The sequence below is a fragment of the Cygnus atratus genome, chromosome 14, assembly GCF_013377495.2.
Source record: "Cygnus atratus isolate AKBS03 ecotype Queensland, Australia chromosome 14, CAtr_DNAZoo_HiC_assembly, whole genome shotgun sequence".
NCBI lineage: Eukaryota > Metazoa > Chordata > Aves > Anseriformes > Anatidae > Cygnus > Cygnus atratus.
Genome location: NC_066375.1, coordinates 7,867,216 through 7,885,660, shown reverse-complemented (window position 1 = coordinate 7,885,660; position 18,445 = coordinate 7,867,216). Strand labels below are relative to the sequence as shown.

Below are 18,445 nucleotides of genomic sequence, written 5' to 3'. Positions count from 1 at the left end.
GCTTGTTTTCCCGCTAAGCAGTGAGGTATTCAGTAAAACACAGAAGACTGCAAAAGGTATTGACTGCTTGTTTGCTAGGCTAAACACATGGCGAAACAAGCCCTAACAGCTTACTAGGTGTTTTTTTTGGCTAACTCTGGAAGAGATGCTAAAAACTCATAGATCAGAACCCAAAACAGAAAAAGTACTTTGACTGGCAACCCAAATTTGGAGCTGAAGCAATCCCAACCAGTGCTGTCTTTAAGAAAAGTCAATACTTTAACAGATGTCCTTAGATTGTTTTAGGGAACTATTAAAAATATGTGGAAATCTTTCTAAATGTTAACAGGCGATTTTAAAATAATGCATCACAGTCAATGCCTGCGTATTTTGGACAGTTAAAAGCAATAGCTTTGATTTGATCTTATGGATTCAAAGAGTCTGCAAGGTAAGTGCACATGAAGCTTGTGGAAATAATGAAAATGGTGAATTGCCTTCAGGCTTGAAAAAAGTAATGGGAAAAATTAAAATATTAAAATTTAATCCAGCCTGGCAAAGAACAGTCTGGAGAAGCCACTCAGAGCACCATTTTCCTGCTCATCTACACGTCTCACTGACATACAGAAGGAAAACCCAGTGCTCTGTACACAGCTGGACTGTTAGAGGGCAAAAGGTTGTTTTCTGGAGAGCAACCAGACAGCCCACTATGAGAGCAAAAGCACTCCTTCACCTGGCCAGCAGCCACAGACAGCTCATTCACTTCCCTGCACCCTTGAGTGCTGCTTTAAAGAGCTGCTGATGGAGAGGAAGCATTTGTGGGGGGTTATAACAAATACATTCCCTTCACAAAGTCCAGGCAGTCCTACTGTTACAGCTACGTGCAATAACAGCACTAGCAGCGATGATACCTGCCCTTTGCATTGTGTTTCCATTGGTGTCGACAACTCACAGACCCTCACAGGTGGGGGAGGCTGAGTCCTGAGGAGAAAAATCCCCTGTTGCTGATAGTGCAGGTAAAGAGCAGCTTCGTCTTGCAGGCATTCAGTGAAACTACTTGCAAACAACCCCCTGTGCACAGAGCCCGGGACCAGCAGCAATTTAAACTCTTTCCAGACAGCACAGTTCTAATCGACCGGATCAGTGTCGTGCAGTGGTGCCGCAGACAGCTATTTTTTCCCCCAAGAGGCTTGTTATTTTAAGATACTCTATAAATATTTGTATAATGCTTAAACTCTTCCCTTAAAAGATCATTGGGAAATCCTGACAGCAATTTCTTGTGAAGACTGGGAAGAGGAAGTAGACTGGTAGAACCAAGATATAACCCGTAGCTTGCATGGGCTGAGCACACAAAAATGTATGTATATGGTTTTTATGCAAACTTATAGTGCTTCACCCAGAATTCACCTTCAATCAGATACGGGTACATTTGCCTCTGAATAACACAATCCTACCTCGCTGTCTGCTGCGGCTCTACCGCTTTGTTATTGGTTTGGGGACAGAAAGCAACATGCTGCTAGAAATCTCCTGTTCTCGGTTCATTCCAAATCTCATTTCCCGGATATTTGGGGTATGAGGTAACTTTTCATGGTTTTGTCTGTTTTGGAGTAGCAAGTAGTCATTGCCTGTAAACGGAGACAAAAAGCAATCGTTTCAGGGCACAAGACATCCTTCGCCAAGAATGGGAAACTTTCCTAATGAAAACTCACAAAAATATCACCTCTGCCAACTTCCTAATGCACCCAGACCCGGCAGCACAGGCTGTTCGTGGCACAGCACTGCGTGCAAGGTCGTCTTTGCAGTTGTCAGGCGCATCCTGAGACCTACCAGCAAAGGTGACTTTTTAACCCTCACTGTCCCTTCTGGTCAGTTGACACAGACAAGCTTCAATTAGCATCATTGATCCAGTGTTGTGAGTTCCGATATGACTTGCTCGTCTTTCAAAGGGAAGCACCAATGAAGCTCTCACTACACGACACTAAATGCAGAGCTCCCTAACCACAGAAATGTCCAGAGCATGCTGCGAGCACAGATTCAAACATAACAGTCCTGGACCTGATCCCTAGCACGCATTGGAGAGTGTTTGGTGATTGAAAAACTCAGGGCTGTCCCCATAAAACAGAGAGTAGTGAGGAAACAATCAGGTTGAAAAAAACCTCAGAATTCAGAACAGATGCTGCAGATCAAGCAACTGGCACCACTGTGAATCACAGCAAACCTCACCAGAACATTGTACAGACATCGCACACCTCCTGAAAAACGAACAGACAGAACGCTGGGCAGCATCTATCTTTGGCTGTGAAGAAGACAAATTTGGGAGTATCCAGCTTGGAACCCCTAAGATGCCGCTTCGAAGCAGCCTAGCTTTCATCTGCATCAAGAAAAACCATGGACTTCAGGCCAAACTTGCAAGCCAGCCATCACTGTTTCCATTTAAGTTGCCATACAAAAGAAAAACCAATAGATCTTCCTTCTGTTTCTGATATAGCTCCCCAGAACAAGAACAGGATTTTGCCCAGAAGCTTTCTGGCACAAAAATTTAAGTCAGGAGCTAAATCCCTAGGTGTTAGATTGAAAACATCTTTTAATATTATTTGAACATGCTTTTTGTTGTTTAATCACTGAGTCTCTTCTGATCTTAACTTTGTCCTTCAAATGGTTGGATATAATGTTCATGTAACTAAATCCCTTTTTCAGTAAAACTTCTGATTTGACAGTGTAAGCTTTTCACAGCAGAATGAAAAAAAACTGTGAATGGAATTGATAACAAACAGATTAAAATGAAAGCTACAAAATGCCCCAGTACATGCTATATTTACATCTAAAGATGATTACTTTCAGGAAGGAAGCAATAGGTCCAGTGCAGAGGTAACAAAATGCAGTCCGTATCCTTTTCTTCCTAGAAACAAACTCTTTTCACAAGTGTAATGCACCCAAGTCATGTAACCTTGATCAGTGACAGAGCTGAGAGAGCCCTGACCTGCAACTGGCACTCAAAGACATAAATCTAGAAAGTCATGAGCTGACCTAACATGTTGGATTCTAACCTCTGACATTTTATTAAGTACTCAAATACTAAAAAACAAAACACTCACGTCCCTTCTATACAAACAATGTACAGTCATGTTTGCAGAAAGATGTTTTACTGTACCATGAAGCTCTGAAAAGTTATGTAAAAATACTCACCCAACATGACACATTTTCATAGCATATATAATACACATGTTGGAGTTTTATGTCAAATACTACATGCCACTCTTCCTCCCCTTCTTATGGCATTTCTTGGAATTCATTTTAATGACAATAGAAACAAAAGATAAATTTCCCACTGATAACATTAAAGCAATTACGTCTCTGACTCTCCTTTTAAAGTGCAAGGAAAGCAGGTCTGTGATGGGAGATCTAAATGGCTGGGTTCTGGTTTTGGATGGCTACCCAAGGGGTTTTGTATCCTTCAAAGTGATTTATTTTTGGCAATCTAGGGATTTCTCTCTTTAAAAGAATTCCTGTAACAATCTCACAAACACAGCACTTAGAGAGCACGGCTGCTTCTTCAAGATGCCTAATCAGCTGCTTTGCAGCTGAGATTCTTCTGAAAATTAAATTACACCATGTCTGCTGACATTAAAAACAACACTGAAAAAAATCTCCGAAACGTTACATATGCCTTGACTTCTTTGCCATTATTTTCTTTCTTTTTTTTTTTGTTTTTCCATTGGCTTATAATACAAAGAAAAACACAGATGACATGATGAAACCAACAGACATACACATGAAAATTAAAGGCAACTGTGCATGTTGGAATTCTATTCAGTGTCCATGGAGGTAGAAAATCTGGATTTGTAATATCTGAAGGCTGCTGCACATCCACGAACTTTCGGTGTTGGCAAGGACTCAGCTGAGCATTGCTGGCTCCCTGGGCTGGAACCTGAAAGAATCGGAGGCACCACACATGCTCAGCACCAGAAGTCCTCCAGCAAGACACTCTCAGACAACATCTGAAGACAAGAGAACAGCACAGCTTGTAAAATGACCAGATAAGTCTGAAAATGCTTCAAGACCTTTGCTGCACTCTGAGATCACCCAAAGGCATTATACCGGAATTGATCAAACGTGCTCAGATGATTAACTTGGCATCACTGGGGAATGGCTCTCCCTCACACAAACCAAGCAGGACACGAGAAATTGCAATGCTCTTAAAGAGGAGAGCAGCAGTCCTGGGTTCTCAGCACGTTGATTGCCACTTCCCACTAGAAATCAGCCAAGCATTCATTATTTCAATTTGTTTGAATTCTTCCACAGAAATGCCTAACTGCAGTGGCTGCTCGTATGCAGGCTGAGAGGCAGCTCACACCGATCTGATCCTTGTATACAGGAGGTGTTGCAGCAGCAGGACTATGGATTTGTGCTAAGTTACAACCTATTTTCTGCCTCTGGCTGCCCTAGTTATGGTCAGACTCCAGTGGCAACAGGCCTCTTTCTGAAGTGAATACACTGTAGGTATGCACAGGACCATAGAAGAGAGAGAGGTAGAAATGAAGAGAGCTCTGCTGAGGTTTAAAATATTCTAAATCATCCAACTATATAGCTACTACAGCGCTCATAACTTTTACTCCAGACAAGTGTGCAGATCGCTGTTCATGTGTTTTCATTTTTATGGCCTTTCTGGTATGCCTACTGCCTGCCTTAAACATCTTTTAAAACTACTGGTAAATCACACCTCACTATCTATAAAAGGCATTTGAAGAGAACATTAAAATTATACGGAACCGGTAATTTCTGACTTACTTTCTCTGACTATCAGCGTTACCTGGACCATAGTACAACCAGAAATAATCAGGACCTCAGTCAGTTGGTGAGTTGAATACATACAAATTTAAGACAACATATTCTTACTACTAAGAAAGGAGCAGTAATATTTTCTAGAAGTCTGACTCACCCGCGATACTTGGGTTCTGCAATGCTCACACCACCTTTTAGGCACTTTGTTACTACACTGCATTCCAAGTTATATATCTAGATATTTTTCTCCAGGAAGGCTAATAACAAGGCTATCCCTGAACATGGCTTTGAAATCATAACTTTCCTTCACAGCAGGTCATGGATCACTTACTTCTGGTATGAGATTATAGATGGCCACGACAACTTATGCATGCACATACAGCAGGAAACACAGGCAAGATCCTAGCTGAGGTCCCTGGTGTTACCGACAATCAGATGCTGCTAATAAGAAGAACAGAAAACATTTCCATCTGTCTGGATTGAGAAAAAGAATTCATAAGTCTGCATCCATATGCTGATATGTAGACAATACTTATGGACACATAGACATACGCGAGGTAGCCAGCAACACAAATCAAATCAATCACAGATCACAGCATGCTATTTGCCTAACTATGAGTAACACCTCGCATTTTTTATCTACGCAAAAAGCACTTTGTGAACGAGCAGATGGCATTGCTATGGGATGGCACCATCCTCGACAGTTGCAGATGCAGAGCATTTACACAGCATGCTGAAAAAATGACACAACACAAGCTGCTTCCTGGGAAAAAGATTTAAATTGAACAAGTGTCACCAAACAAAATACACGTATTTATTGATGTTCTGAACTTATCTGATCCAGCCTTTCTCCTCAAATCAAATACATGCATGCAGGCCGGGGAGTGATGCTATCTAGACATCATTAAAGTCTCTTAGATAGAAGTGTCACGTGTGTTGCCTCACACAGAAAAGCAGAGATGCAGACCGACTTGAGTCTAGTTCCAACCTGCAAACAATTTAAATCCACACAAGCAGAATCAATAGGAAGAAGCCCTGCAGAGAAAGCAATTACACTGCAAAAGCAACTGTATTACAGCACGGTTACGGCTGGAAGGCAGGACGCAGAAGGCCATCCTCACTTCGGTGATTACCCACTGGAGTTCTCTCCAATGCATCTGGCCTGTGAAGTGACAAGGTTCAGCCCGGACATGTTCCTGCAATCCAAGCATTTCTGTTTCTAGGCATCTGTTACAATTATAAGGCTCTTCATTATGAGACCTGTCCTTCAGGTTTGCCATGAGCCACAGGCAAACGTTTGTCTGTGCATCAGGAAACGTGTTTGAAGGGCTCAGCGTGCTTTCCTTTTCAATAGCTTCACGGGAACAATAATCTCGATTCCTGGAACTACAATTACTTATTCACTGGAGACTTGCCACTTTACAAGACACAAAGAAAGATCATCTGACCATTCTTGGTAATAGAAAATGTTTTCTATTCAGGTTTTCTATTCAAATTCTTGCTTTTATATTCAAATTCTTGTTTATTTGTGGTTTGTCTTTTTTTTTTCTCTATTTTTCCTCTGAAGCTGCTGCAAGCACATACATTGGTGTGACAGGTTTGAAGCAGCTATAAAATGATTGATGAAAAACATATTTTGGCCTTGTTATAGGAATATTTATTGTAGAAATATGCTGAGTTAACTCTGTACGGGCATATTTCGGAAAATGGGACATAAAGAAAGGCTGGACCCGTATCTGTGTCTCTGATACAAAAGTAATTTCATCTGTGTTAATTATGATACAGGGTTATTGGGTCACATAGACAATTGCACAGATTGGTTTTGATTCCTTTTACCTAACCACTTTGTTTCTTCTGCTGAAATGATCGATACTTTGCTTTAAGAAGGATGGTCTGTCAGTCTACACCACTAGACAGAGCCTTCCCCACAGGAACAAACACAGGTGCCAAATCCTGACCTGCAGTGTCGTAACAGTCCACGTGTGAGTTAGTGTCAGACAGGAACTGTCTTGGAGAGGAAGAACTGCAAACTTCCACCCCAGGAGAGGCAGAATGTTGAAGAGGCAAGGCAGTAGTACACTTGAAGAGATAAAACGACAGATGCAGCTACGCGTGTGACCATGAAACTGAATTGATTTGGAGGAAAGATGCTAAATCCTGCTGGACATTGCTACCCAGAACACATGCACCTACAGAGATAACATGACAGCAAACGTCTGACCAGTGGGACAATTGCACGAGCAGTAATAGGGTGCTCTGTGCTGAGATTTGACTGCGTCCTGCAGCTGCCATTCAATAGACACTCTTGGGTATCTACTTCAGGGCTAAGAGAGCAGAGAAATGCAGGGCATTGCCAATGAGCAGAAATACATCCCTAACCAACACCACTGGGGGCCCAGGGACTGTTATTTCAATAGCTGTCAGGCTCACAGAACAAGCAGCAGATGCTTTTTCCATGCCTGGAAGAAGATAGGAATGTTGTTTGGGGAAATGGCGAGTAATGGCAAAAGCAGCCAGAGAGATTAGGATGTGTGAAGGTAAAACAGAGCACAGGGAGACATATAAAAGCCAAGGATTACTCTCTGGGCGATCCGCAGGGTGGCTGAGCCTGTCTGGTTGTCACCACTTTTAAACAGAAGACATTTGCCTCCTGATGTTTTTATTCCTGAAGTTCTTTCAAAACTCTGGAGGAACAGAACTGATCAGTGGACATCCATCCGATCAGCGGCTCCCACCAGGACTGGGTGCAGGAAGGGTCCTGTCTGTGTGCTCCTCTTTCCCCTACTTGAGCTAAGCTACACTTCCCAGATTGTTGCATAATAGATAACGCTGCAGAGAGAAACAGAAAGCCTGCTGCTCTCCCAGCTGTGTACAGCATCAAGGTTCATCATTTATAAATAACAGTTGGGATCTTAAGAAACATACATAGCGAACGTCAGTTTACAGTAGTAGCTGGGGATTTCAAGAATGTAGTAGCAATACAGATAGAATAGTTTGGTTTGAAGCAACAGTAAACATGAATTAAAAGGTGCTCCTCAAGCCAGCAGCATTGACAACATGCATGCCAATTGCCCTATATGGCCTTTATTTTATTTAAATAATGAAGGATGTTCTGTAAAAACATGGAGGGGATCAGCTTTGAATACTATGCCATAGGAAGCATCAGAGAAAATGTCTTCAGATTCACCCCATCAACTCACTGAATTACAGCCACAGCTCTCTGGAAACCAAGGCACTAAACCAGCTCAGGTTGATCGCTTCCTCTTGAACTTTTACAGCAATTAGTGTGCATTTGGGTTATGGATTATTTGGCCATTCCCTGCGCGTTGTACACAGAGGTGAATTCACGTCAGTGTATCTGCTTAAAGGAAGATATGAATTGCTATAAGGTGGTGAACAGCTACATCCACTTTGTACTTCTAATCTGAAAAATATGCCTAGAAAAATAATGATTTTAAGAAAAACAATGAGTTGTTCACACTCTTCGAGACCAACCTCATCAAATGAAAGACAACAGCTTTCGGCTAAAGAACTGTAAGCCTCACCAGAGAGGTATGCTTGTTCTGTCAGACAAATGACCTCTCTTCTCCCTTCAGTCAACCCGATCGTCTGTAACTTTATTTATTTCTCTGCTTTTAAATATTGACGTCTTACAGAGCTTCTCATTGCAAAAAACACAGCTTACTCTTCAGCTATACTGCCTTGGGCTGCAGTCCTGTCAGATCTCATCCAAGAGGAAGGCTCAGCTTGTAACAGTACTTGGAAAAGACGACTTTCCAGGCACCGTGGAGAGTGATACGGATGATTCAGTGAACAGCATGTTTCTCTCTAAATCAGTCACCACCCATTCATGGTGCCACGGGCACTTTTTTGCAGCTGCTCTTGGTTTCTTAGCAGAGAAACAGAACTCAGATATTAACCACTTTCATTCATTAAATGTCCCATGACAAATCCATTCCTTGTCTAAATAAAGAGAGAGACAATGGAATGGTATATTGTTTTGCTCGAGGAGAAAAAGAACTAGAAGAGCAATATCAAGCTGTAGCTGGAAAGAAAAAGAAAAAAGCCTGGGTCATAAAAGCCACTTTCTTTGCAGAGTTTTAAACTACAAATTAAGAATACAGCAGTGTCCAGCATTAACTAAGACACCATGCAAATCTCGGTGTGCATTTACTCTTCATTTTCATAACAGAGATTTAAAATTTTAGCATTGAATCATTTGGAATAAACCTTAAACAAAACCTTCCCTTCTAGACCATAACGAAGAACTTTCCAAAGGAAGATGTCCTTCAGTGACTGTAGTTTCCACGCCAGCATCCCATACAATAGTCAGCATTCCAAAGGGGAAAGCTGCTCTGTTCCATTCGCTCCCTTCCAGAACTGCCCAGCTCTCCTTGTTAGCATGCTCTTCACCTGTTCTCATAGTTTCAGTAGGGAAAGAAATGCAAAGCTGCATTACCCAAAGCTCTCTGTGGTTCTTCATCCTATCTGTAACTCCTACATAACATCTCATGCCCTCTCACTGCTCACGCGTGCCTCCATTCCTGTAGCCTCTCCAGTCTTTCATCACATCCCAGCAAGACAGAAAAGGGCTGGGATTCCACCCTGAAGAAGGGAAACTGAATTTAGAGACACCATGGCTGATGCCACAGGGTAATCAATTTACAAGGGAACTGAGTTCAGGGCTCCCAAGGCCCAGGAATGCATTTCAAGCACTTCACTAACCCCTTTTGCTTACAGACGTCCTTAGAAGGGATGTTTCTGGGGGAAGCTGCATGACAGCGATGCAGTTCAGCTGATGCTATCTGGGGAAACTTAGTGGTGGGAAGACAAAAGCCACAGACACTTTTGCTCCACTCCTGCCCAGGGAAAACTCAAGGTCTGAAAGAGAGGAGTCTCCTGCGATTCCACATAAGGATGGCAAACAAGGATTGTGTCCTCACAGGCAAACAAGGAAGAAATGCTGTGAGCTGAAACACCTTGCATTTTCTTCCTGTTCCATAGGTTATTCCCCTTCAGAGAGAAATGAGGAGCAAGCTACCTGTTAGTGCTGTGTGTGACCTGACACAAAAAGTTATTCCACCTTTTAAGACTAAGCTAGGAAAAAAAAAAAAAAAAAAAGGTAACCAGACTTGCCTCAGAATTACAGCAAATCAAGAGGAAATCATTGGACATGTGACTCTTTGTACTGAAAGCCCGCAGTCAAAAAAATAAGAAATATAAGAAAAAAGGGCATCATCTTGGAAACTGTTTTCCATCATCCATAAGGATTTTTTTTTTAAACCATGTCAGGTTTTATTTGAAAATATCTGCCAGCTCTATCACCACACTCTTTTACACTTGGGGTACGTGATCTATTAAAATGAACATGCAGATGGACACAGGAGTCCTCACACAACTCCTCAGCTCCTGTAGGAGCAAACGAGCCATCTCCTGTCCCAGTCTCGGTCTACTTATTGACACCATAAAACCCTTTGGAAAGGCCTGTCTTCATGTTTGCACAGTGACCAACATGATGGACTCCTGCCAGTGGCTTCACACTGCCACTTACATGCAGTGTACGTAGAAATTATAGGGCATAATCCAGGAAAGAACACAATATATGGTTAGCTTTATGCATGTGAATAGCCGTACCAGCATCAGTAAAGTAACATACAACTGTAAATTATACACATAATTAAATATCTGGTTGGATTGAAGACTAAATCAATGATTCATACCAGAACACCCATCTCTTAGACTAGACTTACAGTCATTTTTATCACGCACGTACAGCAGCATCCTGCATTCCAACATTGTGCCACTAACGTCAGCATGGGACCATCCCTTCCTGAAAGACGCTGGTGCACATGGGAGCAGACAGCCAGGCACAGCCTCAGACAAATAGAGATCAAAAATAGAGATGTTCCAGCCAGGGAGTTGTTAACAGCCAAAGAAATCTCACTTTTACCTTCAAAAGAAGCAAGTCAGTTTTCCCAAGAGCCTCAACCAATTTGCCCTAAAAGAATAGGAGCAAATTCAGAGTTGTTCTCGTTTTTACCCTGTGTTCTTCTTTCTCCAAATCTAACATCTGTCATTTAGAAGCAGAACAATCAGAGAAACTCTTATTACTGGCAAAGCAGCTTGTAAATGAAACCTGGAAGGTCTGATTTTCCTTTCCTGTTGCAAATCAAAGAGCAGCTAAACTGAACTGTCTGTAAAACCAGTGGTGTGTGCCTGCACTTGCTAATGGCAGCACAGCTCATCTTGTCAAGTAACACTTGCCTTAAAAAATACATAGCTTTGCTTCTGAAATAGTTTTGATCAGCAGAAGAGTTGCAGAAGTGTTTGCTATCCTGTGGTAAGAGGACATGAAGCTCTGCTATTGAGACTTCCTGGAAACATCAGAAAAAAACATTCTGTTTCTTTATAATTGGCTCTCACTATTTGTCTTTTAGTGCTTCCTTAGTCCTTTTGTCTCTATCCACACTGTACGAAGTTTTATTCTTTTTTGATTTTTAGTATTAAGAAGTTGTTTATATACTTCAGCATTTCCAAAGCAGCCAGGATCCTGATTGTCAGCAGTGCTGTCTAGACATAGTAAATCCTTATACTCAAGGCTTTTGCCCTTGAGAGAGAGAAATGCAGCAGTACACAACCGCACGTTTTTCCCTGAGCAGTTTCAGGTGCTTTGTAAGGCTTACTTCTTTCTGAGTCTACAGCTTGTTAAGACAAAAGTTGGATCAAGTTTCTGACTGAAAATTCAAGAGTACCCAAAAATGCGTTCAATCCCAAACATTGGTTCAGGTCAGCTGTAGTCAACAAGAGAAACACTGCTTCTCTTTTAACAGTAATGCCTGTCTGGCAATAAAAGTAAGCAACAGACAACCCATCATTGGTAGATGAGACTGATGCATCCCACACTCCCAGTAAACCCCTGGTGCTTCCCCCCCACACCTTTTTAAGCACAAGAGTAAATGTAGAAAACTAAGGATGAAGTACAGCACCTAGAGGTATACGTGCCTACAGGAATACTGACAGGCCACTATAAATGGCTAATTAAGAAAAGGGAGCTTCACAGCAGCTTTGCAGTTAATTCACAGAGGTAGCATGCAAATTTGAGATGCCAAACCTCAGCTGAACTAACAGACACTAGAACTGTTGGGCACGTTCGAGGACAACAAGAAACTGCCTGCCAAATTCATTCAGCTCAGCCATTTTTTCTTTCAATTTTAAAATCAATAATCCCATGTATTTTCTTTCTCTTTTTGGAGGAATAAACTAAATCAAATATTTATTCCCTTTTAGGTTCTAGTGCCTGCACTCCCGTCTCAAGGCTCACAACTCAGCTAAAAACACATCAGCTGATTTGCAACATTTCTGTGGAAATACAGCCCTACCACACAACTCGGTCCCGCTGTCATCCTCTTCATAGCTGAAATGCAAGCAATTTTGGGGATCACGGTAAAAATGCAATGCGAAAGCTTAGAGACCACAGAGCACCCAGCCTTAGCTCAGCAGCTCACTTTGAGCTGTGGTGCACATCACTGGTTTTTATGACCGCAGAGTCCAGCTGCAAATGTTGAAAATGAATAGGAGAATCAGATCAGAGCAGCAAACCAAACACGATCTGAACAGCTCCCCTCTCTTCACACAAGCAACTCAAGCAGAGAAATTTCACCTGTCAAAGAGAAAAAGTCAATGAAACAGAGATCATTTGGGAAATTCTCCCTCTCCTTGTTTGGCTTTGGGGCTGTAACTAGCCTGCATCAAATCCGTGGCCCAAACTTCCAACCTAGAAGACAAAAACCACCGACTAGAAGTGCTTTTTCAGCTTATGGGTTCAGATACTTCTGCAAGGACCATACTGGGTTTTCTGGACACAAAATCTCTAGGGTAAGAAAGTACAAATGTACTGTTCCCAGAGCTAGCTTAGAGGTGTGCCCACGATGAAAAATATAGACAAACGCTGAGGTAGGTAGCCCACTTGGCACAGCTGATTGACTTTAATAGGTGTTGATTACGCTGCTCATATTGCATGAAATTAAAATGCTTACAAATGTTATGAGCCATTACCCTTCCATTTAAAAGAGCTTATGACATGTTAGCAACATTTAATGGAATCCTTTTCAAAATGCCATGGGCAGCCTCCACGAGATTTTTGCTTTGAAATATAAGTTGTAGGGTCATTCCAAAAAGTTTCTTCACTTCAGAGGTTCCTCTCTCTCTCTTTTTTGGGCCACTCAAACACATTTTGCAGCTGGTGAGATACTTCAGCTGCCTGTTGTGCTCTCAGTGTGCAGCATATAACACCAGCTCATTAGACAAACCACAGGGAACACACAGAGCAAGATTTAATTCTGGTGTGATTGGAAGTACCCCTTCAGCTAAAAATTTCCTTCAAAATTCAAAGTTAGGAAACTTTTGGCCAATATTACTATGAAGCTAGAGGGAAATGTTTTCACAGCTGCTGTAAAATTTGTTTAAACTTCCACCTTTTTAGCACACTGGAAACATCACAGAGGCACTAACTGCCCCCAGGGTTCCAGGAAAACCAAAGTCTGAATTAGGATCTCTGGATTTTATTGCTTGAGAATTAAATTTATTAAGAGGAGAGCATATCAGTTTTATAAATCCTAGTGGATGCTTACAGCCTACTGCCATACAGAGACTTGAACGTGCTTTGGATGGCGATGGTACCTGTGCATCAAGGGAGGGTGCTTCTACCAAAATGATGCCTTTACCAAATTGCTCATCCGCTTCTGTTCATTTTTACTGTTTTGCCCCTAAATACTCTCCGTCTCTCTGACCAAACAGAGAGAGACTTTTATACCAAACTCATGCCGGCACTCATTCTAATGACAAGGTGTTTGGAGCAGTGCCACAGCGGATGCTTAACAAACTCTACAGGGAGAACATGAGGTGGCCAGGCAGGGCTGCAGACACTTCCTTGCATTGGCTGTGCCATCACTAGCGAAATTGTTCTTTTTTAAAAATTTCTAGGGCTTTTAAACACTGTTTTAAGATCTGCTGCCAAAAATCAACTCAGAGAAGCAGAAAGCTTTGAACATTTAATTAAAGGAAGTATCATGCTTCAGAAGTTGACCTTGGATAGCGTGAGTTTTGCCTACCTGAGACAGTTCCTTCGTCCCTGAAGTCACAATGGCAGCTGAACTGCCCCAGAGGCAAATGCTGGGGGACCAACACCTCTGTGAGCTGCCAGGCTCACTCATAACACAGTGTGCATAAGAGAAGATTCTTCCCTTCTCTGAAGAACTGGTCACTGAGGGAATAGCTAAACGCTGACAGGAGTAATGCCAAAGAGGTGGTGGGAGTGCGCGGGGACTGCTAAGTGGCAGCAGCATGGTGAGACAAACTTCATTTCCACCCTGCCATGGTTTCAGCGAGCGTGCTGAAATCCTTAAGCACTCCGCTAGACCAAATCATCAGGAACTAATTCAATATCCTTTTATTGCTCTGTAAACTCTGACAAGGGAAAAAAAAAAAGGCATTATTCCATCCCCTTCCTCAAAAAAGCAGCCTTCTTTCATGTTATCTATCTGAGCCTTTACTGAAAGCTTGATTTCTATCACACAGTTTGAACATCTCGCAAAGTTGCAATTATCTTGCCATTTGCATTGCCTCACCTCATGGGTAAATGTTGCTTTCTAATCCCAATTAGTATGTTATACTGTTTACAAATATGTATTTATGGCTGTGAGGCAGGTATGCCCCCACAGAGGGCACATGTCATTTTGCAATCCAAATACATGGTTTATTGTTTTTCAGTAAGTATTTTTAGCTTTGGGGCAGGTAGACCTGCAGAGTAAATAATACAAAAGAACACCTGCATTACAGAATTGCTTGTGCGCTTTAAAACTACACCACTCTTCTTCCAGATTTGAACATAGAGAGACAAGTACATTGGCAAAATAATTATTTATCAGTCTTAAAAGTTTCCTTCAAAATTTCTATCATTCAAATACTGGCTGGGGAAAATGAAAAGTAAAGACAAACATACTTTATGCACTCACTAGTCTAGCTTTTATGCTGATGAGAACTTACTAAATACCAGTAAAGGGAATAGCAGTTATCAGTCCTAATTCACAACTGTGAATTCTTTAGGCCAAACGGATGCCCTTGCAGAATCACAGCCAAGTGCTATGACAGGCCCAGACCTTTTTCCACGGCAGTTACTAGATATTTCATTTAGCTTCAAACCGGACCAGGTTTGCTTCAACTGAAAGCATGTGGTTCTCGGTGGCACTCTCAGTGCCTGGTCCCAAGGTGCTTCCCACAGTGAGCAGGACTGGGACCTCTGGCATTACCGAAAAAAAAGGGAAAATATAAAAAGACACTTTACTTTGCTACTTTGCTCCATTATCTTTTTTTCTTTAATGTATGGGATTCTGCTTTTCAATTCTTTTTTTTTTTCCTTTTTTTTTTTTTTCTTCCAATAGATTAAAATAACAGGAAGCAGAACTTCAACGTGAAACTGGAAAAATACAGTAAGGGCAGGACCCCAGTCAAGCTTTATACTGCAGATCTTGATCAGACAAATCAATGCTTGAGAGTAATCATGTCTTTAAAAGGATACAGGCTAAGAAAATTTAAGCCTGGGTGTAAACATTTGCAAACCGAGGTTTCTTTCTTCTATCTTTGCACTTGAAACGAACACTGAGAGGGCAAAAACATCCTAAACCAGTCAAAGCAACATCTTTCTCTGTTTCCTAAAGCTGAGATTATCATCTCATTGGTTGTCACACAGTTCCTGAGAGAAGTAATTCACTTGATTTTCCTGTATAATCTCAGCATATATCTATTGTTATCGGAATGGAAAGTATACATTGCCTGCTGCCTTGCCCCTTTTAAGTTACTTACAGTCCTGGAAGTGGCAAGCTTCAAAGCAACACAATTACCCCAAAAAAAGCTAAAACTGCTTATAGTAAGTTTCAAGGAACCTACTAGTTAGCAGCTCTTGTTGACAGAAGCAGGAAAATTTCCATTTTAAAATTTCAATTCAAATTAAATCAGTGAAGACTGCAGACCACAAAACTGTTTCTATTGCTTTCCAGCACATAAAATTAACAGTTTGTGCTGGTATGTGCAACTTTCAGTCAAAGTTTGTTTGATTTATAAGTGAGCAGATGGTTCACACGATAGTCCACAATAAATTACAACAGTTAGAAAGACAGCTACATTTTGAGAGTGACAGTGCAGCTGAGCTACAGATGGGTTTATAGATGACCCTTCCAATTTTTAATAATCTCCATAATTTATGTGCAAGTAAAGAAACGTGAGGATTCCTAATGCACCTTCTTGACTAAGTACAAATCACTTTTATTTACACAGGCAATACTTCATGGTCCAGTTAACTTCCTAATTAAAGGCAGCAAGATGCTCATGTTCCACGCAAGTGGTATGGAAAATACTGTTTACTGTGCAATATGTTCAGCTGGGAGTTTAAGATGCTCTGATCACTCCTGGAAAAGTGAATGCATCTATCTTGTTTCTTTAAAACAAGACTACAAGGGTGCAAATACTGCTACCACCAGTTACTATTCATTACTCTCCAGATAAACTTCAGGCTTGTGTGATAACTAGGCTATGTTTATTTGCAAGCTCTGATGTTTACAAATAGGACCCTAATCCAGGAGGCACTACAAACCATGTGTTACTGAGCCAGGACTCAAAACAACAAGGGTCTCTGTTCCTGTTGTTTCCTAAGAGAGAGGTATTTGGGGTCATTCTTGAAAGGGTGAGGGAAAAGGTGAGTGAGCCTGGCGGGTCATTGCTGGGACAGGCGGCAGCGGTGATGCAGAAGTAAACTGGCTGGAAGTAGCTTTTAGCAGCCAGTTCAAGCCTGGAATTTTAAAGCCCACATCTCCAGCATAGGACCAAAACACTTTGGCACAATTCTTCTGCTCATATTTTTTAAGAGAAGGCCAAAAAGATACCTTTATTGGTATCATAAATTGCATGCCACAGTACCACAAATTTGTTCTTCCCAGATGTAATTTCAGTTGCAATGAGTTGTCCTTCCAAAAGGAGAGCAGCTGAAAGCAACCACTCACTCCAAAAGGTGATAAAGGGGGTGGTACCTGCTACAGCTCTTTAAGGCACAAATCACAGAAACTCAGAGGTTCCAGCACAGCCACAGTCTCTTGGGATGACACCTGAGGAGCTTTTCCTCCTGTCTGCGCTTTGGTCTTCCCTTCCTGCTGAATTAGTTTGAAAAAGAGAACCATTTGAAGTGAAAATCCAAAACTATCTTTAAACCTGAAGATATGGGTCCTAGCCATATGGCAAGTCTGTGTGTATATTAATTACCACTTTCCTGGGACTTAGTGATACAGAAGAGGAGAAGAGGGATCAGTGACAAATTCGGGCTTGCACCAATTATTAGAGTTCATTAGAAAACCCACTCCATGGAGGTCATGGAATGGCAAAACACAATTCTTTCCCTGCCATTTCCACCAATGCCATGGGGCTCACTGAGCCCCTTTATCTACAACATAGAACAATACCAAAGTTGCTATTTTTTTTTCCTGAAAATCTACTGTAAATAACCAGTGTCTGAAAGACTTTTGAGCTTTAAATAAAACCATTATCTATTACCACGCACAACTCTTTGTTTAATTAAGCATAAGAGAAATACTATATGCCAGCTTATTTCTTGGATATTCTTTACTGTGATTTGTCATATTGTTTCTGTTACACTGTGCACATTTAAAGCCATATTATGCATTTCTGAAAACCCAGAGAAGATTACTATGGTATCAGTGTGGATATTCATCAGCACTTGTGAGTGCTGAGTTTGGCACTTTATTTTAGCAATACTCATCAAGATGAGGAGCTCCTTCTATGCTTCCCTCCAAGAGAATTCTGGGTCTTACTACTGTGCTTTAAACAAATATAGCTTTAGTTATTTAATAGTACTTTTAAAATAGACTTTAAGTATCATCCTTTGAATGCAACCCTTTGATTTGCTTACTGGAGGCCAAATTCACACACGGCACAAGGAAGCATAATTTGACTGAAATCGATAGAATTGTCCCTGTTGCTCCCAGTCCATTAATAATTCCAGAATTGTTGTGAGAAACCAGAAAGCCAGCACAGGCTATTCCAGTTTAACTCTACTAAGGAGTCAGAGAAACTACACACGTGGTTTATGCAACTAAATAGTTAATATAGCATCCAGGATTCATCTACTGAAGTCAGCAGAGAGGCTCCTACTCACTAGGATGTAGATCAGCGTTTTCTGGCTTGCAACTAGACCCTTATCAGGGCAACAGCAAAAATAAAACTAATTCTGGAGGATGGATAAAGCAAGGAGCACACGGAGCCCTTAACTTATATTTGTTTTTCCTTGCATTCATTAAACTGTCAATGGTGAGGAAAGTAGTTTTATAACTTCAAGGAGACACCTTTTGTCCCCCCACCTTATTAAAATGTAAATCAGTACAATGGTATGTAAACAGTAAATTCCCAGTAGCAAGAAGGGGTTCTTAGTTCTCTCAGTAATCAAATATTATTTTTAGCCATCTAACTGAAGAAAAAGAAATGTAAATAGCAATTCTTCAGTCTATTTATCAAATTGAGTGCTACACCTTTTCCACACACTTTACATTAAAAAGTGTATGACACATAAGGTTTTATAGTTCTCTTTTAATTTGGAGATGAAAACATTTATAGATACGAACATTTT

At 41.2% G+C, this 18,445-nt stretch overlaps 1 protein-coding gene across 4 annotated transcripts in view; it reads right to left on the bottom strand.

Moving 5' to 3' along the window:
- Positions 1-18,445, bottom strand: part of SGCD (sarcoglycan delta) — a 138,637-nt gene that overhangs the window by 55,616 nt on the left and 64,576 nt on the right. The window lies entirely within an intron of this gene.